General features: G+C 30.2%; 1 protein-coding gene and 1 pseudogene across 2 annotated transcripts in view; one reads left to right on the forward strand and one right to left on the reverse strand.

The window, feature by feature from the left end:
- The window catches only part of msk (importin-7 msk), a 94,790-nt gene that overhangs the window by 873 nt on the left and 71,082 nt on the right, over positions 1-22,835 (forward strand). The gene's annotated exons all lie outside the window — the stretch shown is intronic.
- LOC136990448 (histone-lysine N-methyltransferase SETMAR-like) lies at positions 14,347-15,425 on the reverse strand (annotated as a pseudogene).

Here is a 22,835-nt window from a genome sequence, read left to right on the forward strand (position 1 = left end):
ATTTATTTCCTTATAGTTGTTGATCTTTTATATTTAAATACAGATTTATGATTGGTTTGGTTCTGATGGCTTGTTTACAATAATGCAAATCTATAAAAATGAAACTGACAGTCGATTTGTTGGTTTGTATGTTCCTGAATTGCAGGAAAATGTCTGGACATATTTTAGTCGAACTTCGTATTTTGAATCTTATCGATTCGGGAGAAGGTTAAATACACATAACTTGAAATCTGTATTATGTATAAATTAAGCTGTAACGGATTTGTCTCTCTTTCTTTGTCTCTCTGCTACGTGGCAATACGAATTGGCAGCTGTCCGTCAAGCGATTATCTGTAAGAAAGTTGTAGTATTGAAGTTTAGTATTATGATTATAATAACCGTGGATGGCTATATCTTAGTCTTATATATGCTGGAAGAGATCAGACCGAAGGTCCGGGTAGTGTAACTGGCAATGCGTCTGCATGGTAAGCGGGAGTTGTGGGTTCGAGTCCTGTTTCGGGCCGATTCTTTTCTTCCAGTTTAATCTAAATTAATTAATTAAATTTTATAATTATTAATTTTAATAAGAGATGGTGCCTAATGCCTAACTCTAGTGCCACATTTATAGTATTATGTTTGGAGAACTAATATTGAAAAGTAATTAGTGAGAAATTATCAAAATGTATGAGAAGTTGGTCGCTGTGCTGGTTGGTGCTACATTTACGTCTGGTGGATTTTTTGGATGATTTTGTGTTGTGTTTATGATTTCTTAGGCCATATATTGGTATAAGTTTTAGTTATATAGAAGATTGATCTAACAGAATTTAGCATGCCTACTTGGAAACGATGAAACCTTGATTGATCTTCAATAAAAAGTAAACAGGTAAGACTGTCTAGGAATTCTGAGAACCAGTTTTTGAAACAGGCTAGGCTTAGTTCCCAGAGAGAATAGCAAGTTGCTTTTGCAAGCCTCTGAGAGTACTTCTGAACATGAAGAATGACTTATTGCCAATAGACTAAGGATTTATGCTTTCCAAGATTTAGAGTGGTTGACACAGTCCTGAGGGACATTCAAAATGTCAATAGTTTCTTTGGAGAAATCACTTTTTTTTTTTTTCGCAACTTCTGGCAAACCTTGCTCATGTGTGAAGGACCAGAGTAGATGAAATTAATGTCACTGAGGTGACCCTTTGGCTCAACATCAGGAAACTATCTTTGATACAAAATATGAGAGTAAATCTTGGAGGCAATGGAAATTGCAGTAGATTTTCCTAACTATTGCTGTCAATTGGTAACAGCTTCATGGGGATAATGACAAAATTATTAATCTTTCTGAAGATCTTTGTACCTTGCTTTCTAATGTTTGTGATTTCATTTTGTATATTTCCGTCATTTCCGTCAATAAAGTCAAACCAAGACAACATAATTCATTACTCCCCTGTGTTTTTGTTTGGTTACTACTTTGTTGGTCTTTGTGGACACAAAATAATGATAAAAATTGGCATGCAAATCATTCTCGTGCAGTTTGAGCCCTTCTAAATTGTGCAATTGAACCAGACTTCAGGTCAAAGCCTTCCACAAGTATATGATACAAGCTGTTATTTTGATTCAGTATTTATACCACACATACCATTAATCCTGATGAATTACTCTTTTTTGAATTTAAGCACCTGTAGTCTCTAGTGAGTCTCTGCTTTGCATGAACTATTAGCAAGACACAAGGCCAAAGCCTGAGGGTTGCGGGACTTTTTACAATACCAATTCTACATTACATGCTCAAATGTTAGTAGCAGCTGTGTTCATTTCTGCTACTGAAAATAAAACATAAAATGTTGTATATTAAAAGATTATTCAATAAGCATACCTGGAAAGGGTGTAACAAACAATTCATGTAAATGAATATGGTTTATTGAGGTAAGTGTTTCCTGTCAATGACAGGTAACATATAATGTTACAAGATAAAGAAAATTTCCTTCATTTGTCTTTTGTACATTCAACAACTTCAATAGCTTTTCATTTGGAAATAAAAAAACTGATAGGCTGTAATCAATACTTAAAACTGGTATTAACCACAACTACTTAACATTGACACAAAACAACAAATGTTTTCTTCCATTTGAAATAAACATTGAAGTAAAATGCTGGTTTTGAATGTTAATGTTTAGCATCTAATGGGTCATTTAGGGTTGATTTACACACAACAGTGATGTGCCGGCACAGTGATCATTTGGTGCATAAACATCGATAAATATCACACATAGCCAATCAGAGTTTCATCTACGACATGTGATCTGTATTCTGTCAATCATACAAGTGTCGTACATGAAACTCTGATTGGCTATGTGTGATATTTATCGATGCTTACTGCACTGTACCGGCATGTCACTGTTGTGTGTAAATCGACCCTTAAAGTGATTGTCAGGAAGTGTTTTAGATTTTATCCTCTTTCAAGCAGCTTTGTTATGAAAGCACTTTATCCAATTCTTCATGCTAAACGATCTCACAAACCTCTATTAAGTGGTAAAACTGGGTCTATTCACTGAATTAATCTTTTTTAGAGGTTGTGTTAAATACTATATCCTTAATTACTTAATAAAATAAAAACAATTGACAAAATTTAAAAAAATAATGTATAATAGTATACTTATTGTTAATAAGCTTCTACCTATCGGTAATTTAATCAGAAGAAAATAAGTTTCCCGAATGATAAAAAAAGATCACAAACCGTTTTTTTGCATAATCTAGCAACCAAATTCAATTCCCAGCCCAGTTCTCATCAATCAGTAACATGTTACTGATAGTTAAAGTTAGCATATCATTTTGTCCATAATTTTTAATTATAATAGGTAAAATTCTTATAACAAGTCATAATGAAATGAAAATATTGTGAGTGTAGTACATACCACACTTATAATATTTTAAGAAAACAAAATAAATTTCTTAAAATATTCTATAAAAAAAATTTAATTGGACAATTCATAAAATTTAATAAGTAAAGCTGAAAAATTATAAAAAAATATATTGAAATTAGAGATAACAAATATATCCTGAAAGCTAAAATAAAAGCACAAAAAATCAGAAATCTATTAGAAAAAGAATACTGTAATATTTAAACAAATGTTTTTAGTCATCCTAATTGGTCATTTTCAAGTTTTAAATACAATAAATTTGATAGGAGAATGTAATTAGAATATATTTTTTTTAAATGGATTATTATTAATACAATCACACCTACATGAAGCCCTTTGTTTTAGGATATATTATTGGAAACTGCACCAACCCCTAAAAACAGTCATTGGTTTATTTGCAATGATGTATATATGTCCTCTTTGATGCATGTGACTGTAACTCATAAAATAATTCCATTTTTTAAAAGTTGTTATAATTAAATTCTATGGAATTTATTATATTTAAAATCTGAGGACTAACAATTAAGATGGTCGAAAACTTTATGTATTAAAGTATTCTTTTGCTGCTAGGTTTTTGGTTTTTTCTGTGTATTTATAACTGCATCTAATTATATACAAGCTGTATTTTGATTTATAAAACAACACAACAATTTCACAAATGTACACATTGAAAATTACATAAATATTTTCATAACCTTGACATAATTAACCTGCCATCAAGCTTTATCAACAGGAATTAAACTTGCCTGCAAAAAGGTTAATAACTCATTAATTGTAATTTGTAAACAATTACTAATCTATTCCTTTGAATATATAAATAGATATAACATTTGACTATAAATAGAACATATACATAAGCCTGATTATCTATTTATATATACCAGCTTAATTATCAATGAACTTTATACAAGACATTTTTATATGAAAATTTTGCTTTCAACAATCATAATTTATTAATTTGAATATGTGCGAGTTTAATACAAGTCTATAGCAATATTTAAAATTAAGATTTTAAGTACTACTATAGACTTTTCAAGCTAATGTAAATTTTCATTTTACATTAATTAATTAATGAATTTAATGATCAGTATCAATGAATTTTAACTATAATAATAACTATGATAATGATGAACAAAATTCATTTGAAAGACTATATTTTGTTTGAGATAATATGATTTTGTAATTATATAGACCTGTAACATTAATAGTGAAATAATTATCGATATAACTTAAATATTTATATGGCAACTATTAAGTATGGTTAATTTCACAGGAAATATAAAGTTTATAAGTGAAACAACAATATTTAAAAATATTTACCTGAAGTCAAATTTGCAATCTATCATAATGACTTACATGAAGATCAATTTAAAAAGTCTCTCCATTATATAATGAGTTAAGTTATCTTAATTATCCCAAAAGTAATTGCCCACTTTATTTAGGCATTTTTTTTTCTATTTTGATGTGAGGCAAAAATTTGCTTCAGCAGCTTCTAGAATTATTTTTGAACTACTGCTTTCAATTTGTTGTCTGATGGAAATCTGCAGCCTTGTAAAGCTTACCAGTTTCCAAAAACTGGCAAAATTGTAAATTGAGAAGTTGGGACTGAGTGGCATGGTTGAGTGAATGTGTCTTTAGTCATGTTGGCATTTTAAGGATGGTCATTGTCATGAAGAATAATGTCTTTAGAGAACCTCAAGGTCATTTGGACCCAATTGCTTGTTGTAAAGCAGTGGTTCTCAATCTTTTTGAAGTTGGGAACACTAAACTTTGACATTTTTTTCTGCAGAACACTTAATGATACATCAGCTTTAAAGCAGGGTGGCAAACCTTTTTGAAATCAAGTGCACTCAGTCTAATAGGTGATGACATTGGCATTTGCTGATTACATTCCCGTATGAAAATTATTTTACATTGATTTTTCTTTTTGCAACAATTTTTAATTGTATATTTGATTTTTTTTGTTGAACACTTAAAGTGGCTTCACAGAGCATCCATGTTCCATGGACCACGGATTGAGAACCACGATTGTAGAGAGCATAGCATTTCCTGGTACTCATAGATAAAGGGAGGACAGTTGTATTCACTGTCCTTCCTTTATCCAGGAATTTATCCAGTGTGTTTCAACCCTGACCACAATTGTAACAGAAATTTTGTCTTCTTCCAATTAGTAGTGCATGAACTGTTCCAATAACACAGCCTGCCTTCTGATATATATTTTCATGTATTGAGACATTGCATGTAGATCTTTTTATAATGAAGCGAAGATGGTTCATAGTGATTTTGTGAACAAAACTCTAACTAATATTTATTAAATAGTCAAATTTGTCCTCTGACACACTCTTTAGATGATGTCATTGCAGGTTACTATTTTTTAGACTTTATGTAAGCATTGTCTGCCAACAAAATGTGTATATCAAAAATATATACTGTGATACTTGACTGTTGTCAATGATAGTACATTCTCATATACTGCAATTATTCATTGATGAATTTTGGATGGTCCTGCTCCTTTGTCAAAACTAAGTTATTGCTATGCTTGAATGGAAACATTATTAACGTATTTAATGTTTGTAGTCTCTTATTTTTCAGTGATACATGATGGTTGACATTTATTGAGAACATATTTTATAGATGAATCATCATATGGGACATTCCAATTTTCAACATGAGTGTTGAGTGTTGAAACCAACAGTTTGACGCATCAATGATGTTCCAACTTGAGTACGAAGTGCTTAGTTCCCATAATTCCATTCTCAGCAAAATGGATTCCATTCAAATGTTGTACCAATTACCCACAATTCATTGGAAAGTAGCAGTCGACATATCTGTTGAGTGCTGAGTATGTTGAGTCAGTGCTGACAACAGCGCCACTTCAACGTTGAAAAAAGGAATGACTTTTAGCGAATGTTGAGATCAGAGCTGAGTCAGCATTGAAAATTGGAATGTCCCAATAGTTTATTATGCACAAAATTGTTAGATTTTGTATGTATCAAACTATATTGTATTAACTTCTTTTTAATTCATAGTTTGGTTCAGGTTTACAACCTGGTCACAAACAACCCCTAAGATAGAAATTTAATTTATCTGGGAATCAATAAATTACTAGAGGTCATTTGAGGGTCAGTGAACAAATTTAGTTTTATATTTAAAAACAATAAAAATAGTAATATACAGTAATAATTGATATATTTTAAAATTTTATTACAGTAAAACACAATTTTGAACATAATTCTATGTTTAATTAAAAAAGATATAATTGTTTTTTTTTTTTAAATTTTTATCATACCTGTAATTTATTCATATTTTGTATTAGTATGTAAAAGGTTTGGTAGATTAAATCAGTCTTGGAAAATGGTTAAGCAAAAACAATAGTAAATCATTGATTTAAGTAATTATGTTGTATCTTACAAGAGAAGGTTGGGAATTATCAATGCCATTTTTTAATGAAATGAGTATCATTTTGTAGAGTTTACTTCTCTGATAAACATACTGAAGGTCTTTTTCTTCTGTGCAATTCTTTATTTGTGTAAAAATACTGAATTTTATCTTATTTAAATGTTATGGGTATTGCAAATACTAATAAGAAGTGGTGATGGATAAGTTGTCCAGATTCTTAGTTCATTGGTGTTTTATACTGCACATAACTGTTTTTAGTCTACTTATTAATTTTATTACAGAAAATGGATGAATTGACATCCAGCAGAAATAACACCCTATGTGGATTTTGAAGTAAGTTAAAATGTCAAGATAAGAAACATACTTTACAGTAGAGTCCCGTACAATGTGGGGGATTCGTTACTCATTATAGGAAAATGTGTTATCGAAATTGCATTATCACATGATTTATGAAAGTTTAAACCTTGGGCTATAAGTTTAAAAAAAAACATATACCTCTGATCGAAAAAATTCAAGGGTTGTTGCTTGCTTTATTTGTGCATTGTACGGGACTCTACTATAATTTAATTCTGCAAATTAAAATGGATAAAAAGAATTCTGTAAATGTACATATTTTTTTACAACATTTTAACAACAGACTTGTTTTCTGGAATAATTATGAATTTCTAGTGCATGCTTTATCTAGCAATTTTACCTTTCCAATGTCAAAATAGTCATTGACTTTCCAATGTCAATGACTGACCACTCACTAACAGCTTTCTGCAAACACTTCTTCAAATTATACTGTAGCAGGTAGGAGTCATTCTTTTGTAAACAAGGTAATAAAAAAGATCATTATCATCTACTGATCTTAAATTGTGTACTTTTTGAAACAAAGGGGGCTGCTTCTGCCATCAAATTTTATATTATTATATGGATGAATAGATTATAATTAATTAAAAATGATGGAAAACAGCTGTTATGTACAGTCTAAAACTTACTAGATAGGTTAATTTTGATTATTAACACAAAAGTACAGGTAAAAAGTCATAACATTACTTGAAGCCATGACCTTTAGCATATTGAAATGTTAGACTAACAACCTAGACAACTTGTCCATTATCACTTCTTATTATTGTTTATAATAATAATCATTACATTTAAATAATATAAAATCTTTATTCAGATTTTTTTATAGAAGCTAAATTTTGCAGAAAACAACCTTCAGTATGTTAATTGGAGAGTCAATCTCTCTAAAATGATACAGATTTCTTTAAAAAGTGACATTGGTAATTCCCAATCTTCACTTCTTAGTTTTTCTTAGTGTTTGTTACATTCTAATTTTTTGTCTTGATGTAAGATTGTATTTAAAAATGTAGTCTTTTTGTATAATTTTACATATTTTTTAATTTATTAAATTTACTTTTAAAATAAGATTGGATTGGTTAATAGAAATTTAATTAGCAGATAAATAAATTAATATTAGGAAATGTTGCTGTTTTCACGATCAAAGTAATTAGGTAAAATTACTCTTTTCAAAATTTTGCTTTGATTGGTGATAAATTGATCTTTAATTATTGAAATTCAGCATTTTATGGAAAGTTGAATATTTATAATTGACAACTAGCATTGACATTGGCTAATTAATTGTTGCATGTTCAATGCTGTACGGATGTTTAGATGTAAAGTAAATACTCTTTACATATAAACATTGTGCAAAGTATCATCCAAGAGATACGATAGAAAAGAATTAATGAGATCTTGTGTGTTGTGATGTCATAAAGTAACTATGACTGTAACAGATATCTTACCAAAGATTTTATAGAACTTAAAAAAAAAGGATATATAAATATTTTTTCATAATATTATGATAAAATCAAATCATCATTGACATTAAACATAAAAGAAAGTAATTGCCATAACGATGATGTTTATTATACAGTCAAAACTGTGTATAATGAAACCCCAAGGAATGAACAACTCTTCTGTTGTAGACAGGTTTCCGCTATATACATGTTACCTACTGTAGGTATCCCTTGATTAATGAGATTAATAAATTTCTCAATGTTGTCACGTCTATTGAAATTGCATGAATCAAATACAGTGGTACTTTGGTACTCGACCGAACAATCACCACTCACTAGAACAAATTTTCAGTTAATAACAAATATTTATATTTTAACTTTAATTTTTTCATTTATCCTTAAAAAGTTCCCTGAGATAAAAATGAGTAACCAGTTTAAAAATAAAATAAAACCTTACAGCTGCTGCCTATCTTCATCAGACAAAATTATGAAAAAACAAACTGAATTGAGTATAAGTGAAAGAAAAGAAAAAACTGCTTGTGGAACACAATCATCAGCATGTTTTACAACCATTTCAAGTGGATGAAATGTTTTAACAATACATACAATTAGAATGTGTCACATACAATCATGTATGTGATTCACTAAGATTTGTTGCAAATTCACAGAGTTGTTAGTCAATCTTTAATAATTTCTTCCTGCAATTTCTCTTTAACAGCTTTTGGGCCCCATATGTTTTGTATCCTTTAGTTTAAAATTTTTCACATGAAACTTTCAAAACCATATTTGATACATTCAGAGTTTAGAAGCATCTTCCCTGTACACAGTACAACTATTTTTTCACTGTTTGTGTAGCGTGATATCCTTTATGAAACTTAGAAAGCATGCATATTGGTAATATGCCCGACATGCATTTTATCGGCAGACATTTTGACTTAATTTTATACAAACCAAATGTGATGTAAACAAGTTTAAAATAAGCATCAAAAGGAAGAATACAATCTCACATTAACAATAATGTGTTAAATTTCACAACTTATAATTACATCACATATTTCTGTAAAAACTGCTGTTAATAAAAACATGCAAAGACTGTTCAAATCACAATAAAATTATTGTAATACAGTAGTCATATTTTGCTATTTGGTATTGTGTATGTGTATTTTTTTTACTTTGTTATGATTTATACATGCTAGGCTTTTAATCCTCTTGTTAAATTTATGTTAAGTTGTATAAAGATACTGATTTTTCCATTATATGGCACGATTTTCCTCTCTGTTTTATTATTAGACAGGTTCCACATTTGACTGTCTAATATACTTTGTATGTAAATATAATTTATAGTATTGAACTTGCAGTATTGTTGTGAAAAAGGTAAATATATAAATATGCTATTCCATTTCATTAAAAATCATGAAAATCATGGTTTTATAGCAGGACAACTTACACAAATGATGATTACCTGATTATTCCATTCAAACTACACTATACTTCCTTATAAATATTTACGTAAAGATTAAAAATATTATAAATATTTCATTGCTGTTATTATTCTATTGTTAAATAAATTTGCTATCTTTATTTCTGTTAATTGGATAATGTGTAAAACATTACTCAATTAACAGAAATAATTTTTGATTGAATAGAATATAATTCAAATTCTTTGATTCAAATGCAAATTAGTTAATGAAATAAAAAGTAAATGTACGTCGATAAAGATTACTTCTTAACAAAATAAAGATAAAACACATGAAAAAATGAATTAGACATAAACAGATATAAATGAAACTTACAAGCATTCCTTTAAGGGCTAACGTAAATGTACCAGAACTGGAAAAGGGGGCTAGAATAGGAATATATAACCAAAATAATTGACTTACGTGAACCTTTAACCATTGCATAATACGAATTTTCACTTAGAAATCAAACATTTTCTTAAACCCTTCCTGGTTCTTCCTCAGGAAAAACGAGCTGGATCTTCTAAACAAATTTGAACATAAAAACTTTGAAGTTGATCAAACGATGTAAAATTCGAATGACTGGATTTTTTAACGTATCTGTTCATGTGGAGTGTTTAGAAATGTTCTAAACTGTCCATGTGCATTGTAAAACAATGTTCTAAAAATAGTGATCGACCTGCAGTGTAAAAAATGTTATACATTACCAGTCCATTTGCAAAAAACAGATCTTAAACACAAATTCAGAGTTTGTAAATAAAATGCAGAATGTTTGAGATCGTATAATTGTAAGATATGTCCATGTGTTCCTGTAGCATCTGTAATTCTGTAAATTTAATTTTCATTGTGTAGTATAGATTGCCAGGCCATTGAAAGACATATTTCGTCTCTCGAATTAATGTACGTGGATGTCATGTATGCTTTAAAAATTTCCACTGCTTACAACCATTTGAGGTGATCAGGTTGTGGAGTGGTGAGTATAATTTTGCTCTTGAGAAATCTGCCACAATGTCAGGATCTGTGGTGTACGTGGCTTTTTGTTAGATGTTAGCATTCAAAGGGATCAGGTAATCATCAGAACAATATCGAATAGGCAAGCAGTGAAGCATCTTGAGAAATTAGAAACCTTCAAGGTGCACATGGGAACTGGTTGTATAAACCATAGAGATGCAGATGCATTGTCAACCGCTTGGAGATCATTTTACAATAATTACTGATAATGCTAATTTTGATGTTATGTCTTATATTTATTCTTTTTCACTGTATTTTGACCTCATTTAAGTTGTTTATTTATTTATCTATATTTTGTCCAAAAAGACATTTTTTCCGTTAATTTTTATATTTATTTTGAATCCATTTTATGTTAGATTTTTCTGTAACTGATGAAGATCATTTAAAATGATTGAAAATGTTTTTATTGTATTAAAAATTTTTTGCTGGATTTATAAAGGTGTAGTTTTTTTAGGTATTCCAATACCTGACATCTCTAACTTCGTACAAACCGTTAACGATAATCCCTACGGCCTAACGCTCGAAATGGAACAATCTAGCAATACTGAGGTCCATTTTTTGGATATAAACATTAAAGTAGAAGGATCCGCCATCGTCACGTCGGTATACCGTAAACCTTATGCCGACCCTATATACATACCGGTAGGTTCATCTGACCCATTCACCTACAAGGCTGCAGCATTTAATACTTTGATTAAAAGGGCCTTTTCCCACTCGTCCACCACGCAAGCCCTCAACACCGAATTGAATTATATCAAGAGGATGGCAGCCAAGCACGGTTACCATGGTCTAGCACACCGTCTAATTGAGCGACTTCAACGCTCACAATACGCACCCACTACGCGTACGAGGACCAACACTGACCAGGATGAACGTACACGCCTCTCAGTCACCTTTAACCCATATGTTAAAGCGATATACGCTGAGATCGCTGGAAAACAACAACTACAAATAGCCTATAGAAGAGGCCCGACAATCTACGACATCCTCAGAAATGAAAAAGGCACTCCAGTCCGTGGCAGGCTTCCTGGCGTGTACTCTATCCCGCTGAAAGATAACAGATGTAACGAGAGCCTTGTATATATCGGCTCAACCAAGCGATCTTTAAATACCAGAGTGCAAGAACATCAGGCGGACCTTCGGCACGGGCGGTACACCACGGCCCTAACCACCTTTGCATCTGATCCCGATATAGAACCGGAGTTCGACAAAGCTGACATCATCGACACTACGCCCCACCTGGACCAACTAAAATGGCGGGAAGCTATATCCATCTGTAGGGCTAACCATCGGACCACATGTATAAATCGGAAGGATGAAATTAATCTTTCTATAGCGTGGCAGGCCCTCATAAACAACGATCTATAAATAGCAACATCGGCGCACGAATGCGCATGTCCACCTTAATGTTCGTTTGATATGCGAGTTCCGTAATTTTTTGTTTAAACATCTGCATTCTATTTTTAGATTCCGTTTTTATTTAAATGTCTACGTTCTTTTTTCGTCTTTTTTCAAAGTATTTCGTCGGAACTTTTTTCTCCACCTGAAGAAGAGCTGTTTGGAAAGCTCGAAAACGTTTGTGGAAAGAAGATTTTTCACGCAAATTACACCGGTAACAGGTTCGGTATTTAGTATTCCATTTCCAGTACTTAGTTTATTATATGCTTTTTGTTACTAATAAACAAAGTAGAACAAGATACTGTCAAGCAAGAAGGGCTATTTGTTCATGCCTGAAGATGGTCCATTAATTAGATTGAAAACAGCTTATAGTAGAACCTCTATTATCCGGACTAATTGGGGATGAAGGTAGTCCGGATAAGGAAAAATCCGGATAATCGAAAATAATAATAATTGACAGTGCATATAGTATGAATAATTTTTATTTTTCTAGATTTAGATATAGCTTCAATATTAAATTATTTTTTATTAAAAAATTCAATTAACAATTTTTGTTTACCAGTAAAGCTAGCTGTTCTTTTTGAAGCTGCTAAATCGCGAATACTTTTAACACACATAAGTTGTCCTCGAGTTACACTCTTCTTAGCTCTCAAACCAGTTCATGGCGATATCTAAGCACTGAAAAGCTTCAGAATGTGTAGGACCAATATCTCTTACTTCGCAAATCTCTTCGTCTTCTCGATCTTGTTCATCTGAGGCAGATATTTCTTTAATTATTTCCTCATCGTTCAAAATTTGGAATCCAGGATCGTTTACATCGCAATTTAACCACTCGGTTACATCATCTTCGTCACATTTGGCACATATTGAAATTTGTGCTATTGCTTCTGCAATGTCTCCTATACCACTTTCTACTGTTACTGGAATTTACTAATGGTCTTTTCAAAATTTTGTTCCATGCATTCCATCACGTACAGTTCGTACAGTACATAAACAGTGTCGCAATTTGCCAAATGCATATCAGCAAATTCGTACAATTTTTACATTGCTAGGCGGACGAGAAGCCTCAAATAAAAGGTCGACTCCGCCGTGGAATTGTCTTATCCCTCAACTGCGTGAGAAAGGACTTATGGATAAAAAGACACATTTTGTAATGTATTGTCTGAAAGAGAAATATATTTTTTTTCTTCATTTGTACTTAATCGTCCTGGCTTATTTTTAAAAATCGTACAATTTTTGTTTATTCTGAACAATCTGGATAATGAAGGTTCTACTATATCTCCAATTTTGTCCACTGTTAAAGGCATACTGCTTATTTTATTAAATTAACTATAATGGCTAGTTCAATTTTACTCAAATTTATAATTCTATGACTTTTTTTGTGTATGTGATCATGAAGTGGTTTAGTTTGGATTTTTAAATAATGTAACAATTAAAAACATTGCACACTACTCATATCTACTTCAGCACATTAAATTTTAATGGAAGCACAAACATTTTCAGCTTCTTTTAGGGGCCTTCATCAAGCGAGAGAGCCATTTTTTTTTAAATAGAATAAGTTACAAAAAAAATTTTAATGTGTGGACTCAAGGTACAAGTGGAGTGCAGTGTTTTTAATCAACTGTTCCAGCTTTTGAGAATAGATAAATGTAACAAATGTTAATTTTGCTAAATATTGAATTTTCATCTAGAATTTTAGCAAAATTGTTAGACTATCCAGAAAATTAAGAATTAAAATTTTAAGATAACTTTTATTTATAAAAATTTCACAAAAATTTGGACATAAATCTATATAAAATGTTTTTTAATAGTAATTCTTATGAATTTAAAATGATGTTATAGCATTCTTTAATAGTATCTTCAAAAATAAAATTGACAAAGAAATTTCATTTATCTTTTTACATGTTGTTTAATATAATACTAATGTTCAAAATAGTAACATTTAATAAATTTATATTATTCTATATTTTATTAATTTGAAAAAGGCCATTACATGCAAGAATAACTGAAAACCTGATTAACATTATTGATTATTTCATTAATTTTTAAAAATGTTTGTCCTTATTATAAATATTGGGTACATTTGCTAAAGGGATAATAAAATTATTTTAACATTTAACAGAATTTGTGTTGTTAATATTTTTCTATTCAAATTGTAAAACAGTTAAAATGTTTTATAATACAGGTTTTATTATTTTCACTAATGACATATCCCTGATGGAGGCAAGCATAAACAAAACATTAAGTAGATAAAAGTTGAGACCAGATGTGGAAAGCTTTAACTATACAGACCAGAAGTAATGTGATTTCAATTCAAAAATTTTCTCCAGAACAGAGTTACATAACACATCACTCAATAACTCTCCTGTCTAACTAAGAAAAACAATTTTTTTTTTTAGAAATTCGACTTTATTCATCAACATACTCTCCTTCAAGAGTGATACATTCATTCCAACACTCCTTTAACTTTTTGATGCCTTTTTTGTAGAATGATTTGTGTTTGCTCTCAAAATAGGTTTTAGTTTTGTCAATCACTTCTTCATTTTAGCCAAATTACTTTCCCTGGAGCATCTTTTTGATGTCTGCAAATAGCCAGTAGTCGCTGGGGGCCAGATCTGGAGAGTACGGTGGGTGAGGAAGCAATTTGAAGTGCAATTCATTTAATTTAACCATCATTTTCATTGACTTGTGACATGGGGCATTGTCTTGGTGGAATAGCACTTTTTTCTTTTGCATGTGAGGGCATTTTTTCTTGATTTCTACACTCAGTTGATCCAATAGTGCCATGTAATAATCACTATTGATAGTTTTACCTTTCTCAAGATAGTTGATGAACAAAATACCATGCCTGTCCCAAAATATGGATGCCATAACCTTGCCAGCCGACTTTTGAGTTTTTGGTCGCTTTGGACAACTTTCACCGGTTGCTGTGTACTCAGCTGAAGATCTTTTTGATTCAGGTTTGCAGTAATGGATCCATGTTTCATCGTTATCACATACCAATGCAAGAAATCCTTTTTATCTCGCTTGAACAGCTCCAAACAGTGCTCTGAATCGTCGACGTGTTGTTGTTTTTGGTTCGGTGTGAGCAAATGTGGCATCCACTTCAAAAGCAACTTACGTGTGCTCAAATTTTCATTTAAAATTGTAAACACACTACCTTCTGATATCTTTAAGGTGTCAGCTATCTCAGGCAACTTCACTTTTACGGTCTTTCAAAACTATTTTGTGGACTTCTTTTATGTTTTCCGGAACAACTGCCGATTTTGGGCAACCAGAGCGTTCAGCATCATCAGTGTTTGTACAACCATGTTTAAATTCAGCATACCAATCAATAATAGTTGATTTCTCTGGTGCAGAGTCTCCATAACGCTTATCAAGCCACTGTTTGGCTTCAACAGTATTTTTCCCCATCAAAAAACAATGTTTAATCAACACACAAAATTCTTTTTTATCCATTGTTTTGAAAATTACAAAACTGGGATCACTAAAACTACTGTAACCTGTAAACTAATTGTCAGAATGTCATGGAATTTTGACATGTATCATTTGAAGGTTGGTACTATCTAGAAATCATATGGGTCTGTCAACAGTGTCGTCATATATGAGCGATGTGTTAGATGACCAGCATGACTGTTGTTATCTGGAAAAATATGATGTACAGGGGCAAGACACTACTAATTTGAGATTGAGAACATATATTATAAATTAAATAAATTAAAAATCGTAGCCTGTCATTGTGATGTCACAATAATTTTTGCTTGTTTAACATTTAGTTATTAATAGTAGCAAGAATATAACCCAACTTAATCCAGCAATCATTTTACTACTACAGATTTAATAAAATGTTTTTTATTTCAACATCATTGATTGTTATGTCGACCTAACAAAGAATAATCAATAGTTGTTCTTAATAGTTCACACTGGAAAACAATTCAATAAAATGGAATATTTTGCTTTCTTTATTGCAGGAGGAGCAACACTAGAATTTGACACCTCCATAGATCTCTCTTCATACCAGATCATACAGTTCTTAGTAATGTTTTTTTTATATGTACTAATGTTGATCATAAATCATAATTCCTGTACATTACTGAAATGGTAATCTAAATATATAAAATTACCTGTTCTGACTGAGTGACTGATTGATTCATCATTGTCCAGAGCAAACTGCTGAACCTAAAGAGGTGAAATTTGGTACACAGTTAGGGTACACCATGAGAATGCACACTAAGAAGAGATTTTTTGAAATTCCCCCTGTGGGGGAGAGGGTGATTAAGGCTTAACCTGAAGAATGGCTTCTACTGTACTATTTTAGATGCATTTTTTGTTTTTGATAGTAATAACTTAATTTCCAAACATACAATATTTACTAAATCATCCAAATTGTTTGCCGGAGCAACGCTGGGCTCATTTGCTAGTAAAACATAAACAACTAGCAAAATTAAAATAATACTTTTAAATTACAATATTGTATGTACAGCCTACATGTATTTAACATTTATTTCTTTATTTTTGTAAAATGTAAAATATTTTTGTGTTTTTATTATACAGTAGAGCAGGGATGGGCAACCTTTTTTCTATGTAAGGGCCGTATTTTAAGACTTTTGAACTAATGCGGGCCTCATACAAGAGAAAGAGAAAAAAATGTTGGTAGATCAGAATTATTCATTCATATATAATTATAAATTAGCATAGGTATACTTAATTTAGCTTCTGGAACTGATGTAAATGTAATATATTGAAAATATTTGGTTAAATATTCATCACTGCTAGTTTTAAATTAGTTTCGATGTGTCTGTTAGCCGGTTTCTTGTTTTAATTTTTACTAAATTCATTGCGGAAAAAACTATTCACATATATAAGTTGTAAAAATAATGTTTGAATCTTTGCTGCATACTTCCTTAAGCCGGGAAATTGATATATTTATTCACATTTTATGCGTCGCAGGCTGCAAAATATATGAATGCGGGCCGCAGGTTGCCCATCCCTGCAGTAGAGTGTCATTTATCCCAATCATTCGGGGACTGGGGTTGTTTGGATAACCGATTATGTACGAAAAAATATATTAACTTATCTGATGTTGAAATTTTTCTCCATTGCGTGTTGCTTCGTGTTAAATTTTCGTCGATTTTAAGACCAACAAAAATTTTTAATAATAATCGAGGATATCATTAAAAATTATTTCTTTATTTTGTACAAACAGAATAAATATATTGAAAAATATAAAAACAAAAAAATTATACTTTAGAAGTTAATCTAGTATCAGAAACCTTCGATTCGGCACGACACAGTTCGACTGGAAAGCTTTCGGTTAACCAACGTTTCAGATAAACGACGCTCTACTGTAATTTGGTAATAATGAATTCTGACTGGAATGGATTAGGTTTTAAAAGTGCATTGATATATGTAGTTGAGGTTACAAAATATGTTTTTGTTGTTATAACTAATTATAATTTGTTTTTAAATAATTATTTCTGATAAAATTTTAGTGTGTCATTTTGGTATCACCCCTTTTGAGAGTGCCACCCAGTGTGGCATTCTCAAAAGGCACTCTTCACACTTCCTTCATTCCCAGATGATGCTGCTGCTTTATTGCATCTATAATTATTGTTTGTACTTTATTTGCCATTGCACTTATTAACTTATTTTGATCATATACGAACACAACTCACTTGAAACTACACTTGAATTACAGAATAATAAAAAAAGAAACAATCTTATTTTCTTAAACTAGCATAAAATTTAATGAATATAATGAAAGTTTTTGGCTTATTTATAGGCCAACATCAATCAGGTCAGCATTACAACTTAGAGATTGTGTGTTCTAATTTAGAATGTACAGACATTACAAATGTACAACATTACAAATTCAAAAATTGGAACACTAGGAAATTTCAAACAAGTGTTTTACCTAAAATTTACTGACAAAATTAAAACGTATATTTTTAAATATGTTTATATTTAAGGTTTTGTTTGATGTTATGATATAAATAAAGCAATTATTTATGGCCCCCTGTCTTTGAATTATCAGTTGATCATCATAGAAGGATTACAGAGTTGTTAATTTCTCAGTCTTTAAAATTGAAGTATTCTTCCTTTTTTCTGTTTTGAATATTTCTATAGATTCTAATGATCTGATTTGGAATTTCTGGAAGAAAAGAATCAGCCCAAAGCAGGACATGAACCCACAACACCAGCTTACCTGCAGGCATGTATATTATATTGTTCTTCAGGTTTAATATACAGACCTGCAGATCTCCAACTGCAGATTGAAAAAAGTTTTTGACTAACGTTTTTAACTTAAAACTTACTGGAATACAATTTAAGGCTTTTGATTGAAGTGTTTATTATATTATTCCAGTGTATTAAGTGGTGTTTTAACCCTGTATCAGTAATATTGCTCTTTCTGTGAAAAACATTCCTGAAAAAATAAGGATTAATACTCCTTTAGAGACACCATTAACAATATTATACCTGTAGAAGGAAATCTTGTGATGTTAAGTGCAGGCACTTGCAATACAATTAGCATTCATGAAGAGTTTGTCACACACTTGAATGAGTGGCACTTGTTCTACTTATTTGTCTTGTACTAGGGTTCTCACCAATTCTAGCAATAACTTGCTTTTCTGTATTCCATATTTGTACAATTCTTGTTTTACTTTCAGTGGTGACTACTGAAAATATCCCTGTTTCTTGAAGATACTGTTGAACAGCTGCAAAGCTATTCATGACTGGATTAATTGAAGTCCTTTGGGACGTATAGTGCTAACCCTCAGAATCTCATTTCTGAGGTAATTGAATTTGAATGTTTGAAAAAAATCCAAAATTGAAAAATTCCAGTCACTTTCTACAGGCAATATTTGGAAAGCAAAAATATTAACACACAACTATTCATATGATTTTAGGTATTTTCAAACATTCAAACACTGTTATCTCAGAGATGTGATACTGAAGGTTAGCACTATATGTCTCAGAGGGCGTCAATTAAATTAAATTAAAAGGAATTTCAGGTATCCCATATACTACATGGTAGTTATGTTACAAAAAAGTGCCATGTTATGCAAGTCCATGCTATACAAAACAAAGGACAAATGCAAAACATATGGTTAGCCAAAAGTTAACAAAAATTTAACTTTTGGAACCTAATCCTGTTTTTCGTTACTGAGAAAAATAGTCCATGAAAGCAATTAACGTATTTTCAATTGATAATTAACTAACAATCACTATTAAAAGTACTGTATTACTTGTTAATATTAATTTTAGTTAAACGACGATGTTTTCTTTTTACAAAGTATCGTCATCTTCTGAGCTTTTTTGTGTTTTTTTTTTTTGTTGTTGTTGGTCATGATCAGAAATATCAGCATTGCCTTCAGTTTTTATTTTTATTGTAATTTTTGTATAGATGACAAAATGAAATGTGTTATTAATAAAAAATATATTCTAACGGATCGTTTGTTCAGTCGAGTACCAAGCAATTTTTTTTTCCCAGAATTTGTTTGAATACTGAATTGTTTGAGTTGGGAACTGTTCAAATAATGAGATACCACTGTATTTTGTTTGTCATTTTTATGAATGAAGTAATCATTCGTAGGTAAGTAATACCTATGGTTAAAAAAAATTTAATAACACTTACTTAAAAATGTTTAAATAAACTTTACTAAATATGAAGATTAATCTAAAAAGAGAACAGAGTGACAGTCTTCAGGGCTAAAGTCTGAAAGCAATGACAACACCTGGTTGATAGAAAAGCTAGGACAAGGAAGAAAGAATTGCACTATAAGTTATCATTAAAGTAAACCTGACGTAAGGCACAAAACCAATTGAAAATTTCAATATTCTAAAATCCATGGGCAAATTTGAGGAAACATAGCTTACTTCAATAAAAAAGAAATATTGAATAACTGAGTTTACACACAAAAAATTGAAATTTTTTATGGAGGATTTCCAAAACTGTGTTAAATCAAAACCAGAAACTGTGTTGCATGGGGATTTCTCCAATTTTCGAACCTCGTTAGAGTGAAACCATGTTGTATGAGGGATACCTATAATTAAAAATTAGCAGTTTAATAAAGAAAGTATGATTAGTAAACAAATTTAATTACTGATACATTACAATAGACTTAAAAAGAGAAGTGACATAATTATGCTTTGACACTTAATAAACTTGCCAAATTAACCTTCATATGAAAAAGACTTTTGATTTTTATATTCAGGTTTTTTTCCTTCTTTATGTCTGTGAAATTTGTCCAAACATTTTGAGAAACCCTTTATAATCTTTATCAAATTATGTGAATAATTGAACTATATCTAATTGCTTTAAAAATCTCTATTATGTATAATAAAGCAATTTATTATAGACTTAAAATTGAGTGTGTCTTTTCAATACTTATATACTAGATTTGATTAATAATTTATTTTACATGTACAAATTGAAACTGTAGCAACAGAGGCAGCAGGGGCTAGCAGAAAATGAGGGACAGAAGTGTGTTAGTGTGGAAAATGCTGCCCTTTGCTGCCCTGTGTAGCTATATCCCTGATTATAAAAGTTTCTAAGAACAATTGCTTTCAGATAAATTTTGAAGAAAGAATAGACTAAAAGAAATTGTATTTCAGAAAATATTTATGTATTTTTAGAATAAGTATGAAATTTGATAGATCAACAATTAATCAATAATTATTTGATTATTACATGTTCAGAAAATAGAAAAATTTTAATTTTTGAAAATTTCTTTTATTGAAATTATATTACAGATAATGTTTACATTCCAACAGCTGTTTTATCTATAGATCATTGTTAATAAATAGATGAAGGAAAACTTCTAAATATAAATTATCTTAAAATTGAAATTACAGTAAACTTTACTATTACTTTTAATTGCAATTTGTGATGTTTTCAAGCCAGTAAAATATAAAAATATTATACAAAATTTGACAACATAATTACACACACAATACTTTAGAAATATATCAAAATTAGAATTTGAACAGTAAATTTTAAATCTACAATTATAATAATAAATAATAATAAAAGTGTAGATTGAATAACACAAATATAATAATGTACATCACTAAAATTATTTATAAAATATAGGAAATGTCATTAAATATAGGCACACATTTTAACACAAAAACTACCTTACAAGCAATTTACAGGAGATCTATATTTTGTAGAAACAATGGTTTGCAATATATGCTGAAGTTTTAGAAATGATTTATTATTAGTATTTTGACATTAATGAAATTTTTGAGTGAGTGCTGAGTAAACTGATGTATCTGCTGTCTGGATAGTTACATAAGACTTATCAGTTGCTTTCTTTATTCTTTGAGTTTCTGTGATATGTTATTGTATGGTACATATTCTTAATGGTAAATATCTTTCTAAGTAAATATGAGTTAAATTAGATGAATGAATCACAGGTTTTATCACTAAAACTGGTTTAGTAGAAATATCACAAAACTTCATTTCAGTCCAGTGATAAAAATTCTTTAAAATGGTCACACATTTTTTTGGACTACTCACCAAAATCCTTTTATGCCAACCAGCAGGATAATTAAATGGCTCCATAGTATCTTTCAAAAGCTGTACAATTTAATCTACTTACCAAAAAAGATTTTGGTGAGTAGATTAAATTGTACAGCTTTTGAAAGATGTGTGTTTTGAACTCTTGAATCCAGCTTCAGGTTAAAGAACATTAGAATGGTCTTTTGAAGCATTCCATTTGTAACCTATACTAGAATCAAGAAAAATCTGAAAATGTTTGTGAACAATTTAAAGAATTTTTATCACTGGACTGAAGTGAGATTTTGTGGTATGTTAATAAAATAAAAAACCATTCAATCATTCAGCACAAATTCTTTAATATTAAGAACGTTTTCAAATGCATTAAGCGTCCATCATCAGTTACTTTCATTTGAAAACGAATGTAACTGATCAGTTACATGCATTTGAAAACGTTCTTAATATTAAAGAATTTGTGCTGGATGATTGAATGGTTTTTTATTTTATTGATTTTGAGGTATGTTTCTACTAAATTAGATGATGCTAAATGATAGAATATTTTAATACCTTTTCTTTGATTTATCCAGAAATTACTAACATTATAGAGCATCCTTACATTTCTATTGTTATTTTCTTTAAACAGACGTATATTAAATAGAATACTGTACATGCCTTATTACATTTGAGATAGATTAATAACAGTTATTTGAAAAAATGGTTGTACATCAAATCAATAAGAACTTAATACTCTCTCATGTTTACATGAATATTTTGGGATAGTCAATAGACCAATACTAATTTCATTAAGCTAAATAAACTTAGTTATATATGTTCTCATACATTTATTAAAAAAACCAAAAGCAAACTGTCACACTTTTAATTAATAATCACTTTACATTTTCCATTTCAAAGTAAATAATGCAATACAGTAGGGAGTCGTTAATCCGAATCAATTGGGGACTGGAGTTGTTCAGATTAGTGATTTGTTCGGATTACCGATTATGTACAAAAAATATATTAACCTGTCTAATGTTCAAATTTTTCTCCGTTGTGTGTCGCTTCGTGTTGAATTTTTGTCGATTTTAAGCCTAACGAAAACTTTTATAATAATAATCGAGGCTATTGTATCGTTAAAAATAATTTCTTTATTTTGTACAAACAAAATAAATATATTGAAGAATATAAAAACATGAAAATTATACTTTAGAAGTAAATCTAGTATCAAAAACGTTCGATTCAGCAAGACACAGTCTGACTGAAAATCGTTTGGATTCCCAGGGTTCAGATTAACGACTCTCTACTTTATATGTTAAATTGTATAAATGAGAAACTTGTAATTGCAGTGTTTTATAATGGAGAAAGTAAGGTGTAGAAAATTTTTGGATTATAATTGCAA

This window comes from Centruroides vittatus, unplaced genomic scaffold (genome assembly GCF_030686945.1).
Source record: "Centruroides vittatus isolate TY-2023 unplaced genomic scaffold, ASM3068694v2 contig_10, whole genome shotgun sequence".
In the NCBI taxonomy this organism is placed as follows: domain Eukaryota; kingdom Metazoa; phylum Arthropoda; class Arachnida; order Scorpiones; family Buthidae; genus Centruroides; species Centruroides vittatus.